This window comes from Chaetura pelagica, unplaced genomic scaffold, assembly GCF_000747805.2.
Source record: "Chaetura pelagica isolate M959 unplaced genomic scaffold, ChaPel_1.0 scaffold275, whole genome shotgun sequence".
Classification (NCBI taxonomy): domain Eukaryota; kingdom Metazoa; phylum Chordata; class Aves; order Apodiformes; family Apodidae; genus Chaetura; species Chaetura pelagica.
Window position 1 is genome coordinate 1650439 of NW_009953486.1, and position 15854 is coordinate 1666292.

Consider the following 15854-nt stretch of genomic DNA (forward strand, 5'->3'; position numbering starts at 1 on the left):
AGAAGCTGGACTACAACCTTAGACAGGAAAGGCAGAGTTTCCTTTAGCAGCATACTCTTGCAAATAAAGTATTGCTGCCTTCAAGCAGAAGTTGACATGTATTGCCTGCTGGGGGGAGAAGGTCAATGTCTCTCCAATAAATTTGTGTACCCTGTAAATGAAGCAGAGATTGTTTTTTTAATTTATTATTATTATTGTCAGCCTCTTGCTTTCCTGAAACTCTCCTTTCCTTAGGAGTTTAACAACTTAAACATAAGAAATACCCCCAAATACGTGGTGGTAGAGATTCCTCTTTCTCAGTCAAGATGGATATGCAGCCACCTGCCCATGTACCATGTTAGACCATCATGATGCACCTACAAAATATCCATCTGCCACCTGGCATCTCCTGCCATAAACACTGTCAGATTTCTTGCACTGCTAGGACCAGATTTGCAACAGAAACCCACGATTAAAAACCACCTGTTTACCAGTGGCTCTTTAGAAAGCTCCGTGGTCAGGCAGAAGGAGTTCAGGACTGGATTCAGATGAAAGGATGGAAAGAATATGAGAAGGACAGGCTAGCAGTCTGCTGAGATAATCAATCTGCTCAGATGCACACATGCTTAAACTGTAATTGTCTAATTAACTAAAATAGTTGCTGCAAGTGTATTTTGTGCTGTGACTTTGTCTCATCTCAATTAAACACTTTGGATTTTCTAGATGGTTAGGGAGTAAGAGGAATATGGCACCTCCCTGAAAAATGTCAGCCTGAAAGAGCAAAGCTAAATAAAAACATGGGGTTTGGAGAAGGGGTCATTCCCTCTGTCCTGCCTGAAATGAGACTGCCAGCTCCTCAAGGCACTGAGCAACACCTGCTTGCTTGCTTTTTCCTTCTGTTAAATGCATCCCACAACACTGGGCCTTCTATGATAGTGAGACCATCCTGATCCCCATCCATACAGTCATTGCATGTTTTCTCACATCCCAAACTGAGCCTTAGAAAAGGATATTGTCTTACATCTAAGGAGCCAAACCCACTGTTGATGCAAGGGAACTGCAGGGGATGCAGCCGGTTGAAGTTTTGACCCTTCCTTCCCAACATAAACACTAAGAATGATGAATCTCACCCACTTCAGTGACAATTCAGCTGCATCCAGGCTAGTCCAGAGCTCATTCAAGCTGGCAGGAGTTTTTCCATTGCTCCAGCAGAGGCTGGAGCGGGTCTGCTGCCACGTGCAAGCGGGTGCCACTGCTGCTGAAGCACCATCAAGGCACATCACTCCATCCAGCAACCAGACTTTCCAGGGCAAAAGCTTTGAGGCTGTTTTCTGTTGTTGTTGTTGTTGCTCTGGCTGATACTCGTTATGGAATCACTCGAGGGCCAGGTTGTAGTTCTGTAATTGTACATGGCTATCATCCTCATAAATATTAAACACCACTTCTAAGTGAAACTGCAGCTCCTTTTATTGCACAAAGCAATGGGTATCCCAGCTGAAACCATTCTGCTGCCTTGCTGGTGCCTGCTGAAGAGTGTCTGTGGTTCAAAATATTTATCAATGCTTTGTTGTATTGGGAGAATGCTCAGTGACAGATGGACACTCTCTTTAAAACCTCAGCGTATGCAAATCTCCATACAAAAGAGCCCAGGATGTTTTTAATATCACACACTTGCCTCAGGACATGTTTTTAAATCCCCACTTACCAAGGGCCCTGGCTTTTTATCAGTCAAACGCCTTAAGCACAATGTCAACGTGGACATCTGGCCAAGTGTTGAAAATATTTTTAATTTGCTAAAATATTTAGTGATGTGGCAGGGGTTTTAACTGGGGACATCCAGTCGAATGGCATATGTTCCAACCCAACTGCTCAGAGAGGAAAAACTAACAAGGTAGTTGTTGAGGGTGGTTTACCAGTTAGTGTGTAGTAAGCCCCCCAAAAAAGGAGGAGAGTACCAAAACCAGGCATTATTCCTTACTAGTGCAGGGGTGTAAAGAATTGGGGTTAAATACACAGAAATAGCTAGTTGGGATTATTCTCATTTCCCCTCCATCATTTTGACATGCAAGAGAAAGTCCTGTAATGATGTCTGTGGGTTTGAAGAGCTTCTCCCTGTTTTCAGGCTGGTGAGGTTGGTCAGGGAGGCTGGCTCAAACTGTTCCCATGTGGGAGCCTGAGCAGCTGTGATAAGAGGTTTGGTGCTGGTGGGGATGGGTGGGAGAAGATTACCAAGGAGTAAATGGATGAAAAAGAACAGACAGAAAAGTGTCAAGAGTCTGTCAGGTTTCTTTCAGATCTCTTCTACTTAGCACTGAGTTACTCTGCAGTGAACATTCCCACCCAACACCATCCTTAGCGTGATCCTGAAACTTCCTGTAGGTTTTCCAGCACCCAGACCATGAAAAGGAGTTATGATTCCATCAGTTTCAAACACTGACCTTTCTTTGGTCCAGCTGCTCCTGGCAAGCACTCTTCAAGAAGAGCGACAAGTTGGGAATTGAACAGAAGGTACTGAACAAACCTCAACATCCTCCAGTAAATGATACCAGGGTTATTGGCAGGGACTCTTCTGGGCCAGCAAGAGCTAAGGCAGTGCCCCAGCCTGGTGCCAGAAACCTTTTTGCTTCCAGAACAGCCACATTTTACCTTTTAAAATTGGATATGCAGAAGTGATTTCCAGCCTCCTACGCACAGATGTGCCATGGTCCATTTTGTAAGAGCAGCAGCACCAGCTAATTGTACCTCACCTGCTAGAGCTACTCTGCTCTCAATTAACACCCCTGTTATTAGAAAGTCACCACATGTGAATTGAAACATTAGGCATGTTTGCCTTCTGCATGGGCAACCAGGCAGCCTGAATTGCTTAGAGAAACCCAGGCTGCCTCACCTCAGTGCTAATGCTAAACCCAAGGACAGTCATTTAAGGCTGCTGTTAACCATTTTGTGGCTGTCATCCCAAAAGGAGTTGATGTGACACTGCTGCTGTTGCAACATGAGCTGGTGAAAGAGGGACATGATGTCACTCATGTCACTGTTGTCGTGGTTGATGGCAGGGATTGAAGAGTTGCTTCATTGGAGGGCAGAAGTTTCCTTTTCCTTCATTCAAGGAGAAAAAGAAATCAACCTGAAGAATCTACCCACTCTCCAACTCTTTGTCTTGTGTATCTGTGATACCTGCATTTTCTGTCACTGCATTATTCATGTTTACACTTGATTAGCCAAGACCCCTTGGGGTTTAACGGCATCCAGTGAGGCTGCAGATATGTCAGTGTGCTGGGGAGTTTCAGGTCAATATTTTACAGGAAATGAAGCCATTTTCTCTCAGAATGGAGAGCTGCCTTTGGCACTGGCTGGTGAATGTGGCATCACCCTGTTTGTCTTGCAAAATGAACGTGAAAATAACTTTGGCTGAGGAGCCGCGTGTTCCAGTGCAGCGTGACGGTGTAAGGATAATGAGCAGTGAAGTCAAGGAACTGCAGTGCATTTACACAGAAAAGGCCAAACTGTGTTAGAGCCAAACTCCATCCATGCTGGTATCCTGTCTCCAGCGGTGACCAGAATTCTGCTGAAGGTCCCACAGCCCCTAAATGCTGATATGATAAGGTCAGGTGATGCAAAGCTGGTGTGAAATCTGAGCACGTGCCCAGCAGAAATGGGCTTGAATCCTGGGGCAGCAGGTTCTTCTCTGCTCCAAAGTGCTGTTTATTGTGATCATTGAGGGGAATAAAGCCATTTAAATGGAGTTTATTAAAACTGGTTTTACCTGGGAGGTGCATAGGTATTAGAGTGAAGCCTAAAAAGTCTGATAGGAGATACGTGGACCCTTTTGTGACAGTTCTTGTGACTGTAGAAAAGGGGGAGATTGTTTCTGCAGGGATGAACCGGTAGAAGGAAACTGCCCGTTGAGCCAGTCCCTGCTCCTCATGGTCCCCGTGGTCCTCCAGGCACCTTCTGGGTTTGGTACCTACCCCTGCAGACTTCCCAACACTGCACCTGCTCCCCCCTCAGAGGGATTTCCTCTGCAAGGAGACAAAATGTCAGGACCAGACCCATGGTGTATGGACTGAGACATCGTGATGGGCACCAAGTGCTATGCTGGATTTGCTGCCTGTTTTCCAAACAAGAAGATGATACATCTCTCCTGAAGTCACAGCTTTTTAGTAACCCCTGAATTACTTCCTTTTTAGAAGGAAAAGTGATTTTTCTCCAACATGCATTACTTTCTTTGTGTCATGTGCTTGTCTCTGCTGCATTTCTCCTGAGAGCAGCTGGTCACTCTGTTTCTATGAAGTATTAATACCCCACCAGTGATATTTATGTACCCAGATCTTTTTTAATTTTTTTTTTTTTTTTTTTTTACCTTTAGATGTTCAACAGCATGAATATTCTTATTTTTTATTTAAAACTAATTTGGAGTTCTCTCTCTCTAAGGGGTTTCTAATCACCAAAAAGTGCCCGAGGCTAAAACTGACTGACAGGAAAACGTTGTGGCTTCTGAAAAGTAAATTGGCTATTGACAGAGCAGTATACAAAGGAAAATGCTAAATGCTTATTATTTATGAGCTATTAGGGAAAATGTTATTAGCATCTGTTTCCCACATGGGCAAAAACACCTGTCAGACATCAGGAAACTATAAAACGATGCACAGTTAATAGTTACTTTGTTTAAAAAGTCATTAAAATTGAATGTCAGCTCAAACTTAGGGAAACATTGTTCTTCAAACAACTTTTAATCTCGCTGTTCAAAAAAACAAAACAGAAAAAAAAAAGGGGGGGGAGAAAAAGGAAAAAGAAAAGACCTTGCCACATTTTTAATTTCTGGGAGCAGAAAGGAAGAAGGCGTTTGATTTGAAAGTGATGAGGTGACTCCTGGTACACAACAAACAAGGTATTAAAAAAAAAAAAAGCAGAGGAAAAAAAGGGACAAGCTGGCTCCTCTCCTGGAGTTGTCCAACAGAGGGAAAGCAGAGCAAGGTCAGGCATTTACACGGGTTTTGGTGCATTGTGGGGATGTTTGAATTTCACTAAAACCTGTGAATCGGATACGTCTGCCTGTCTGTCTGCCTGTCTGTCTGTCTGTCTCTCTGCTGCCACAATGCTCTTCCCAGGAGGAGCTAAAGCATAGAGGGGTGTTCACTCCAGAGCTGGCTCCAGCACGGGCCACAGCCCAGGCTGTTGGCAGCCCCTGGCCAGGGGCAGGAGCTGTTGGGTGACCTTCCTGCAGCCACAGCTGTTGCCTTAATGAGTTACACTTAATGGGCAGCCTAATGGCTGGTTCTTCTTCCAAGTGGAGAAGAGAAACCTGGGAGAAACCTCAGGAGAACCATCAGAGCTGAGTCCCAGTGGCCAGCTGTGCTCTGGGCAGGTGGGTCATGGCCAGGTTGGGCTTTCTGCAAATCTTTATTTTCTTTTTCCTTCACAGATCTCTCAGCACCCTGAAGAGCCCAAAGATGCTGGAGGAGTTCAGAGCTCTCTTGCAATGGGAGGCTCATATTTTAGTATAAATAGTAGTATAAATTATCTACACCTGGTGAAACTATTGACTTTCATGACTAAGTTTTGGCACAATTTCTTCTGTAGCCCATCAACTGAAACAATGTCTTGTCTGCTCAAGGGAAACAGCATCCTCACTGTGTGAGGGATCACCCTGTGCTCCTGGTGGGGTTGGCCATCCTCAAGACACACTGGCAATGTAACAGCAAGAACAAAGGCTGTATCAGTCCCAACCTTCTGGAAATGGCCAGGGGAGGAGGCAGAGGATGAACATTATTACGTTAATTTCTGGGATTGGTTAAAAACATGATCACACTGCTGACATTTCAGCAGCACAGGGCAAAGTGGTGACTTTCCAACCAGCACCATGATCCAGGAGAGGCAGATGTACTTTCCAAAATCTGCCTTGCCCTGGTCCAGACCCCAGCTGCCTTCAGAAAAATGTGGGGCTGCCTCTTGCCCTTCCCAATATCTCTCCTAGGGATCTGAGCAGCACGGACCACCTCTGCCTCATCCCATCCTCCAGGCAGGAGCTCTCCTGGGTGGGGACTTCAATATCAGGCTGGAGCCACCTTTGATGTGCCATTTTCTCTTTGAAATGCAATATCTCACTCATCTAATCCTCATCACATTTGGGAAGCTTCTCTTCAGTCTTTCAGATCAGGATGTCAGGGGAGTAGAGTTATTTTTGAAAGAGCCCAGTTTGAAGGCTTTTTTTTTGTTTGTTTTTAAAACTTAAATGCTTTTTTGATCAAAATGGAAAGGAGCCCTTTTGGTGGTTGTTTCTAGTTGGGATGGGTTGAGGTTTTATTGTTTTGTGGGGCTTCAGGGGTTTGGGTTTTTTTGCTTGAGACTGTCAATAGCTCTCGGGCACCTTGGATCCCTTTTCCTGAATTTTCCCTTGATGCTCATTGTATGGTCCATATATTTCAAACGTCCAAATTGTCTCTCCAAGCATGCAGAGCAGACCAAAATCTGCTGTAATTTGTTCCATCTGGTTCATTGAAACAATCTCCCCCAACCCCAGCACCCATCTCTGCAGTGATGGGTCCCTTCTTCCCAAGGAACCCCCGTGAAGAATGGGAGCTGTTCTTGAGCTGCTCCAGCATCCTCCAAACCTGCACCTTCCTTGGGTCAGAGCCCAGCACAACCACTGGGCTGAGCACAGAGCAGCCCCAGCAACACCCGGGGAGCAGGGACATGGTTTTGCTTCCCACACAGATCCTGGGGATTTCACTTCCAGGTGCTGGGATCAACACTCCAGAGCCAGCAGCAGGGATTTAACTTTCAAATGACTTGTGCTCAGCCCGTGTTTCCCCCCACTAACCTTTCCTCCTCCCAGTCTTGAAAGTTAGAAACATCTTTTGCATTCTGGAGGCCAAAGGGCCAAACTTGCCTTTAATTAAAATGCATATTCTTTAATTAAAGGCCCCATAACACATGAAGGGCATTCATTGAAATACGATGTGTGACATAGTCATTACCCTGCTGTTAATTACTAATTAATGAAGCTATTTCAATTAATAGCTTCCCCACTGTCACTCTGGCTTTGACAGGGCTCCGTGCTGAGAAGCCGTGGTGGAATCACAGGCAATCCTAACTCCTGGAACAGCACCAAAAGGCATCAGCTGAATATTCATGTCGGACCATGTTAACACTTTTCAATTAAACATAAGAAAGTAAAAGCTCCTTCAAAAGTGTGTATCAAACATGCTCCAGCCTTTCCCTCTCCCCCTGTTCTCTTCCAGCTTGTCACAAATAACTAGAAAGAAGTAGGGGGGGAAAGAAAAAGAAGAAAAAAAGTGGGTTGTTTTTTTTTTCCTTCCCTTTTTGACATCTCAGGCTGGAGCATCATTTATCAGGCAAGTTATGCTGCTTAGGGGGGAAGATTAACAAGTCCAGGCTGCAGTTGGAGCACACACACTCCCAGGGCCAAGTGCTGGATCGTTCTCCTGTTTTCTCTCCCTTTCCCACAGTGAAACTGCAGTGGACTCAGATCTTCGAGTGGCTTCCTGGCCCCACACAAATATTTGGGAGCCCAAGAGCAAAGTGTTTCATCTCTGCTGTTAAAGGAATCATTTCCCAAGTGCAGGTTTTAATTACTGAGCAGAGTCAGTAAAGAGGCTGCTGGTAAAGGCTGGTATAAGGAAGAGAAGCATGGAAGAAGCTGGTTTGAAGCTCATGGTAAGTTAGAACAGTCCTTGAAAATGCAAAGTGTGACCAGTCCTCTCACAGGTGCCATCTGGTTGAAGTTTTCCATTCAAAACCCTTGGAAAACAAAACCAAGATAAATTCCTGTAGAGTGGGTTCTTGTTGAACCCTTAGTATTTTATTTTATTTTATCTTAAGAGCTGTTTTTTTCAGGGAAACCTTGGGGAGCAGCAAGGAATCTTTTACAGAGAAAATACTATTTACAGAAAATAAGACACTGGCAGAAAAGGAGAATATTGTCCAACTCTGTGTATTGTTTAGGTGCACAGAGGTACACAGAGGTCTCGTGTGGTTTGTTGCAGAAAGGAAAAAAGACAGTGACCTGGTGTGGGGTATTTCTGCTGTGGGGACAGGGAAAGGAGATGGAGATTCCTGTGATTCCTGGGGGAAAAAAAAAAAGGAGGAAAGCAAGAGGGACCACAAGGAGATGTTTCAATTCATGTCTCAACTTGAAGTTTCTCTCTGAAGCCAAGCAAGACAATACTCCATGGGGGGCTGGTTGGTGGTGCATTACTGAGGCACTGGCTAACAGCTCATCGTGTGGTGGGACTAATAAATAAATCATATGTTATTCCTCCAAATTCCTGGTGCCTCTAAGAAAATGCAAATCCATTTGTTCTGTTTGCACTTTGGCAGTGGAACAGCAGAGCTCCTTGCAAACCTTGGGCCACGTGAGCGTGAGTGAAGGCAGATGAAGCTGTTGATATCTAGAAGAACATTTCCAGGGCTGGATAAGGCAGCCCTTCTGAATGCTTTTGTTCACCTCCCTTCTAAAATTTGGGGGCTTTATTCTGTTCTTTTTCCTTACAGCCTTTACCAGCCCAAGCCCTGCTGAAGCCGAGTGCAAGGGGAGCCCAGCTGATTTCTCCAGGCATGACTGAGGAGCAATTGCTTTTTGTCTGCCTGGTTGACATTTAAAGGTTGGTCTCCAAGGTCTCAATTAGGATTGGGGGCTGATTTGCCTCCACCTCTCCTGGGAGGAGGTTTTCCCTCTTCAGCTCAGTTATACCCAGTCTCTCCTCCATGAACAGGGCAGGCCAGGAGGGAGGGAGCTTTAGTTCTGGTTTAGTTGTTAACATTGGAAGGCCAATGGAGAGCCACACATTGCTATAAAGGCTTCAGAGATTGCTCTTATAATGTAATAAGCCCTTGATCTGCTACGTTTGTGCAGGGTATGGAGGCCAAATTAATTAACTGGACAGGCCCCTGTTTGGTTTGAGTGCTGTGCCCCTCTCTCAGAGGTTGCTGTTGGTGGCAAATGCCCAGAGATTTGTTCCTGAATTCCTTGGTGCTGGTAGTGACTTCTGCATCTGTCTGACATGGATCTGGTTTTATTCTTCTTTATTAGCAGGGTAATGAGAAGGCAGAATTCACACAAATCACCCTTCATGTATTGATTTGGGAAATGCTGGTGTTACAAAAGATACTGAAGCTCAAGCAGCAGTGCTGTGAACTTCTGCTCCCTGTCTCTTGCCTTTGCAGATGCTTCTGCTTGTCTGCAAAAGAAAAAAAATGTTCAGGGACATGTTTAAATAAGTATTGGCTGAGATCAGAGATGCCTTTCCCTGGAAATATTAATCCACCAAACACTCATGAATCTCCTGGAATAATCTGCTCTAATGCACGTTCAGAAAATCAATTCAGTGATTTATTCTTTAATCCAGAAATCTCCAAGGAGGAGGAGGAGGGAAAGGATGAGCAGACACTATCAGAAGAGAATCAAAATTGGCACTGCATTGAAGGAAAGGCCAGGAAACTGTCTTTCCTGAGAGTAGTGACATGTTCTTACCAGCCCAGTGATAAAGATTCCCCTACAAACACCAAAGCCCTGAGCAATGCAAAAATACACCATTTGTTACTCATGCCATACTTTTTGGCTCTGCACTAAACCTGCCCAAAAAAGGTGGGTGCTCAAACCAAACCCACCTTGGTTTCCAGAGATCTGGGACACTCCCAGAGGTAGATGCCTTGCTGGAGCTGTCAGCCTCAGCCCTCCTCAAGCAAAACCAACCAGTAACACTCCAAATTACATGACTTTGGTCATTTACCAGCCAGATTTTCCTGTGCCCACCCCCTGGGTGGCTCAGCTGTGCCAGTGCACACAGACACCCCCAGCCAGGCAAACTGCCACAGCAGATCTGGCAGGAGCTGCCTGTGAATTAGCACATCTGGGTTTGAAACAACACTGAATCTGGTTCCCTTTCCATCCTCAACAGCTTTATTTACAACCTTTAAACCCATGGCTAATATGTCTTACTGATGCTCTTTCAGGCATGGTTTCTATCCAAAACCCTTTAAAATCCAGCTGGTTCTGGGCTTGTTCATCTTTCAGCTCTCCCAGACAGTTCCCATTTTTCAACCCCAAACTATTATGCAAGATTTACAAAACCTGCCAGGAAGGGTTTGTCCATCTCAAGGCTCTGTTTCTGTTTCTGGATTTCAGTAATTTTGTCAGTTACATGAATCAAAATTACAAAGTGCATTTCTGAGGATATTGAAATGATCTGAGGGTGCTGAGAGAGATTTCTTGGTGTTCAATAGAGCTCAAAGGATGAAGAGCTGCAGGCAGTCTGGTGACATAAAGGCTTTTCACTCAGCTCATCACGGAGCTACAAGGCAGGGAAAAAAAACCTGATGAGGTGAATAAAAATTTCCTCATCGTTTTTAAACTGAAAAAAATATATATATATAATTTAAGTAGGAAATCAGTTAAATTTGGATTTTGTACTCCCAGCTGATTCCAGGCACAAAGTCCCCAGAAAAGAGGTGCTCCTTTGAAAAGGTTTCTCTTGGTCCCTGGATGCAAACATTCTGTCCAGGTGCAGAACAGTCCATCTCCTGCCAGCACTGGCTCTCCTGGAAGGACAGCCCAGGGCTGTGAAAACATTTCTTGGGTCACCCACTTTGTTGCTGTGCTTGTCCTACTTAGAGGTTTCTGTAAAATGAAATTGGAAGGAGGAGCTGTTGCTGGTCCAGGTGGCTCCTGTGGTGGGAACTGCAGCCTCCAGCCCTTTTCAAAGCACAATTGTGCCCCAGATGGGCTAAAATAAAATGAAATAAAACAGATCATGATAAATTACTCATCTGAAGAACTCATCTCTGATATCTGATTATGCTCTGGCTGATAATACTATTTGTTTAGGGGTTTTATTTTGCTAAATAACCAGTAAATAACCAGGCTGTGGGGTGCAGAAGAAGAGGACACATCCTCTCCTGAGCCTGTGGTGCTTGGGGGCCTTGTCTGCTCCCCCAGGCTGTCCCAGTGGGCTCATGGAGAGGGGCTAGGAGAGGGAAGGACCATGGGATGGAAAAGATGAATGGAGGATGGTGGAGGAGGCAGAGGGGAGCTCTGTGCACTGAGGAGCAGTTTGGTGGCAGCAGAAGAACCACACAAAGGTGACAGCAGCTGGGAAATTTATGACCCTGGGTTTAAGGGCACAGGTCATGGCTGGTCTCGTTTGGGGCACATGTACCTTTCCATTGTGGCCCATGGAAATGGGATTTCTTTGGGTTTTTTTTTCCTTTGGAACCAAAATGAAAAACAATTTATTAGAGACTAATTAATGCCAAGGTGCCAGGGGATGGTGCCCAGTGCTGTGTTTGGAAGAACAAGTCACCAGGACATTGATAGTTGGACTGATCAGGGGAAAGCAATTTGAGAAAGGATTCAGGGGATCAGCCAAAGATTTTCTGGCAGCTACTTCCTCAGTCAAATAATTAATTTTTGTTAATCCTTTGCAAAAAAATCTGGTCGTTTGGGAGCAAAATTCTACAAGTATTTCAGTGTTGCTTTAGGAGGCCAAATCCTATTACTGGGTAATGGGACTGGCCTCCCAGGAGCAGAGACACTTTGGAAGATGTGGGTTTAAGTGGAGATTTCTTCTCTTTTCATTACTGGATGAAAACCTTTCCCACCCTTAACCCTTCATGGGGAACTGTGTAAGCAGGGAGCTGTCCCAGTCTGGAAACCAACTGGAGCATAAAAGCCCACACAGGGTTCCTGCTGGTGATGGTCACACTGGGCGTTCCAGTTATTCCAGTGATTGCTGCTGGAGCTCAGCTCTCCTGCCTCACACCACGTCCCCAGTGCTGCTGTGGGGCCCTCCGGTGGGGCAGCCTGGCCCAAGACAATGTCCCTGGAGTCCCAGGGAACCCCCTGCTCAGAGACAACCCCAAAACCTTCAGCCCAGGAGCACCGGGATTTTGGAAGTGTTTTGGTAGAGAGGAAAATCTCCTTTTCAAAACCAAGTTGTACATGTGGGAACTAAGCCTGGGGTTTGTGTGTTTTTCAGGCCACCTGCCCTGAAGACAGTTACAAACAAACCCAGGAAAATTATTTTGAAGAAAGAAACAACACAGGGAAGAAAAAAGAGGAGAGCACTTCAAGCTGCTGACAGGAACTTGATGCCATGGTCTGCAACTCCCTGCCATTGCCCCCCTGTCACCCCCAGTTTTAATTACAAGCAGTCAAACTGTAAAGCCCTTAATGGACATCTTAATTATTGCATTAAAGTTTGAAATGGAAAATTCCTCATTACGAGCCATGCAGTAGGTCACGGCTGCAATAAAGGGTGATATTTTGCTTGTTACAATCCTGGGTGCCCTTTGCAGAATGAAGGTGTCTTTGGGGCATGTCCCAGCCCCAGGGAGCTGGCAGGTGGATGTTAGATCAGGGCTCTGCTGTGAGAGCATCTGCTTGTGTTTTCAAGGCAAAAGTATCAGCAAGAAGTGCTCTTTGCTGTTTCTTTCCTCCTCCAAATAGTGCTGTTTTTTTTCTCCTGTGTTTTCCTTTCCATCTGCTTGAATGTGTTCATTGATTTTGTGTTATGCAAACTGCAATAAAACAGGATCCTTCCAGTGCTCTGCAGCCAACTATTGAACACGCCCCAAACAATTCAACTACAAACCAACCCCTCCATTCCAACCCACAGCAGCAATACAGAGCACCTGGGATTTATCAGCCTTAATCCCAGTCCCAGATTCCCAGTCCCTTTTGCACTGTCCCCATGCCTGCTGGAAAGCCAGGATCCAGCCTGGCAGGCAGGGCAGCCCTGGGACCCAGGCAATTGAAGGGATGTGGCAGAGCCCATTTTCATCCCTCAGGCTTTACACAGTTGCAGGATGACATGAGGAAGAACAGGGCAGGGTTTCAGGTGGATTTGTGGCTTCTCTGAGCTTTTCAGCTCAAGTGTGTATCTCAGAGGTTGTCTGCACCTTTCCAAGGGGAGCAAAAGGACAGGAAAAGCTGAGGATAACTTGAATTCTGTTGAATTATCTTCAATGGAGCTTTCATACCACAAATTTCATGTTGCTTTTTTTCTGAGCACATTGGGGAGAAAACTGGTGGACTCTGCAGTCCTGAAAGGTATTTTAATGATTCCATGATCCTACAGATGAGGCTTTTAAATTCCTTTAGTGGCTATTTCTCCCTTCAAAATTTACTCCCAAAGTTTTGCTCCCCTCATCCATCCTAACTGCACAATTGCCAAATGAAGGAAAGCAAATGCTGGGACCAGCAGGTCCTGGGACACCCCAAAACAGTGTCCAGCAGTGAGAGCTGCCAGGCAGGGCTGCTCCTTGGTGGGGCCAGGCTCTGTTTGCTGCCCAGCTGTGCCAGCCAAACCATCCACACCAGCTATACCAACCATACTATCGGTGCCAGCTGTGCCAGGACCACGCTCCCTGGCCAGGAGCTGCCACATCCCAAATCTAACAGCTCCCTCTGTTGGCATCTGTTGGAACAGAGGATGCAAAAAAGTTGGCAGCCTGTTTTTAGCACAGTGCCTCTGTGGAAGGAGCTGCCTGCAGGGGTATATCCCACCGAACCCAAAGCTCACTTAATTCATGTTATACTCTGGCAACAGAGCTTGGACCACTTCCCCTGGTGCTGCCCTGACCACAGCTCTGCTGCAGACACCTTTCCAGGCATTCTTCCAAAGTAGGTGGGAAGAAGATGTGGCTGGATGCACACTGAGGGCCAGCAGGTGAGTGCACACAAAGGTGCTGTGAAAACCTGCCAGCCCAGGGATCCTCCCAGCACAGCCTCCCTGTCCTCCTGCACCAGCCCCAGGGAGTTAATCACATCAAATATTCTTGAGCTGCCTGTCCCTTACTGATCACACAAATGAGCCCCTCTGCATTGAAAGGAAAATCAGACAGTGGGCAAATGATTTGCTGCCTTTATTTTTTAAGGTCCTTCTGTAACAAAAGCCCTCAGACAGCAAAGCTTTGGCAAGGCTGTTTGAACAGGGAACAGCACAGCACTGTAAAATGGTTTCAATGCTTCACCAAAGTACAAATATAATGAAGCCTAAGCCTCAAATGTACTCCAAGTATTTCACTTATGAGGCAGTTTACAGACACAGATAATCCAGACAGCCCACTGAAGTGTTAGCTGGAGTTACAAAGAAGGCACAGCCAGCAAACAGTTACTTTCCTTTGAAGATCTCAGTTCCAGATTTCCCAGTTTGCAGAGCCAAGAGGTGGCCCAGCTGCCTGGTTCAGACACCAGTGATTTAAACTCATCAACTCTGCCACAAGAAATGCTGCAACCAGCAAAGAGGATCAGAATTCACTCCTTGTGCTCCTGACCTGCAACACTGGATGCCCAGGGAAGATACTAAAAACAAAAACCACTATTTTTTTCCCCTACGTGGCTGCAGAAAAGGCCATGCAAACAGTCTGCTCAGACTGGGCCAGGGACAAGGCTGGCAGAGATGGCTGCATGGCCTCAGGCCTCTTTGGCAAGCCTGGTTTGCCTTTGCTGTGAGTGCCCTCCCCATTTTACCCCCTGATTTTAAGAGGTTTTTTGTGTCCTGGCACTGCAGCACCCCAGACACAGGCTGGTACCCATGGCAGCAACCAGCCTTTTAGGGGAAAAAAAAAACCAAGCCACAGAAAGAGGAAAAAATACTGTCTTATCTCTCTGGCCCCCAGTCAGGCCACACTGATCCTATAATCTCTTGTGAAGACATCAGGCAGTTGCATCTTTATCTCTTAATACCCCCAATAAGTGGCTCAGCTTAGCTTAGTGCCATTAGTGTCTCTGCAATTAAAAGCCTGTCAGTATTTTCATTGTAAACCCAGCAATTCAGGAACTCAACATGGCTCCCGAATATTTCCTAAGAAGAAATTTGGCCAAAACAAAAGGGGGAGGAGAGGATAAGCCCTTTTTTTAAGGACAGTTAATCTGAACCTGTAGCTTTCCTACACAACAAGGTCCCTTGGGAAATCTGTTCCCAAGTCTCAGCTGAAGTTTTCTGGTAAGTCCTGGAGAAATCAAAGAAATCCTCTTGGGCTGCAAGCAAGGGCTGGGAGGAAAAGCAAGGAATTGCTTTAAAATGAAATGCCACATTTAAAATAGATCCTACCAAACCAGAAACTGTAGGCTGGTAAATCCTTCCCTTCTAGAAATCCTGTGGGGTTTGGTGGGAGTACCACCCAAAATAAGCACGTAGAACCAGGCAGTACATAAAATAGAGAATTTGGTGCTTAAATTTAAAACTATGTATAAATAACTTAAGACATTCAGGCTCAGAGGCTTGTACAGCCAAGTACTTCCCTCTGACACTGGGATCCACACCCAGTGCTATAGATCCACAGGGGAGAAATTTGCTTTATGTTTAATATAGGGACAAAACCTGCCCATTGCAGGCTCTGTGGAAAGTCTCCTGTGCCCCTTGGAGAGCACGTGGACATGTCCAATCAAGCAGAAAGTGTTTGGGAGCAGGGATCCATGACACAGAATGTGACCAGTTCTTTCTACACGTTCACAGGGCACAGCTAAAAGCTCCATGGGGGTTCCTGGGCTGCACCCACACCATGAGGTCAGCCTGGCCAAGCCTGACCGCAGGGGATGGTGGTTTTCCTCTGCTCTCAGGTTGGAGGTGGTCAAACTTAGCTCAGGGCTGGAGTAAAATGAACTGGGAGAGGAGGGAGCCCTTGAGCAAAGATGGGTTTGGGCCCTCTGCTCTGTAGCCTCTGGCTCAGCTCAAGGCTGGTGAAGGCAGCGTTGAGGCAACCTCCTGCCCCTGGACCCACAGCAGGCATCCAGCCAGAAGCCCTCCCCTGAAAGGAAGCCTTGAATCCATCTCCCAACCCCTTCTTCTTGACCACCTGGCTTGTCCCTGCCAAGCAGACTGCAAAATGAAGGCACATGAGAGAGGGTGAAG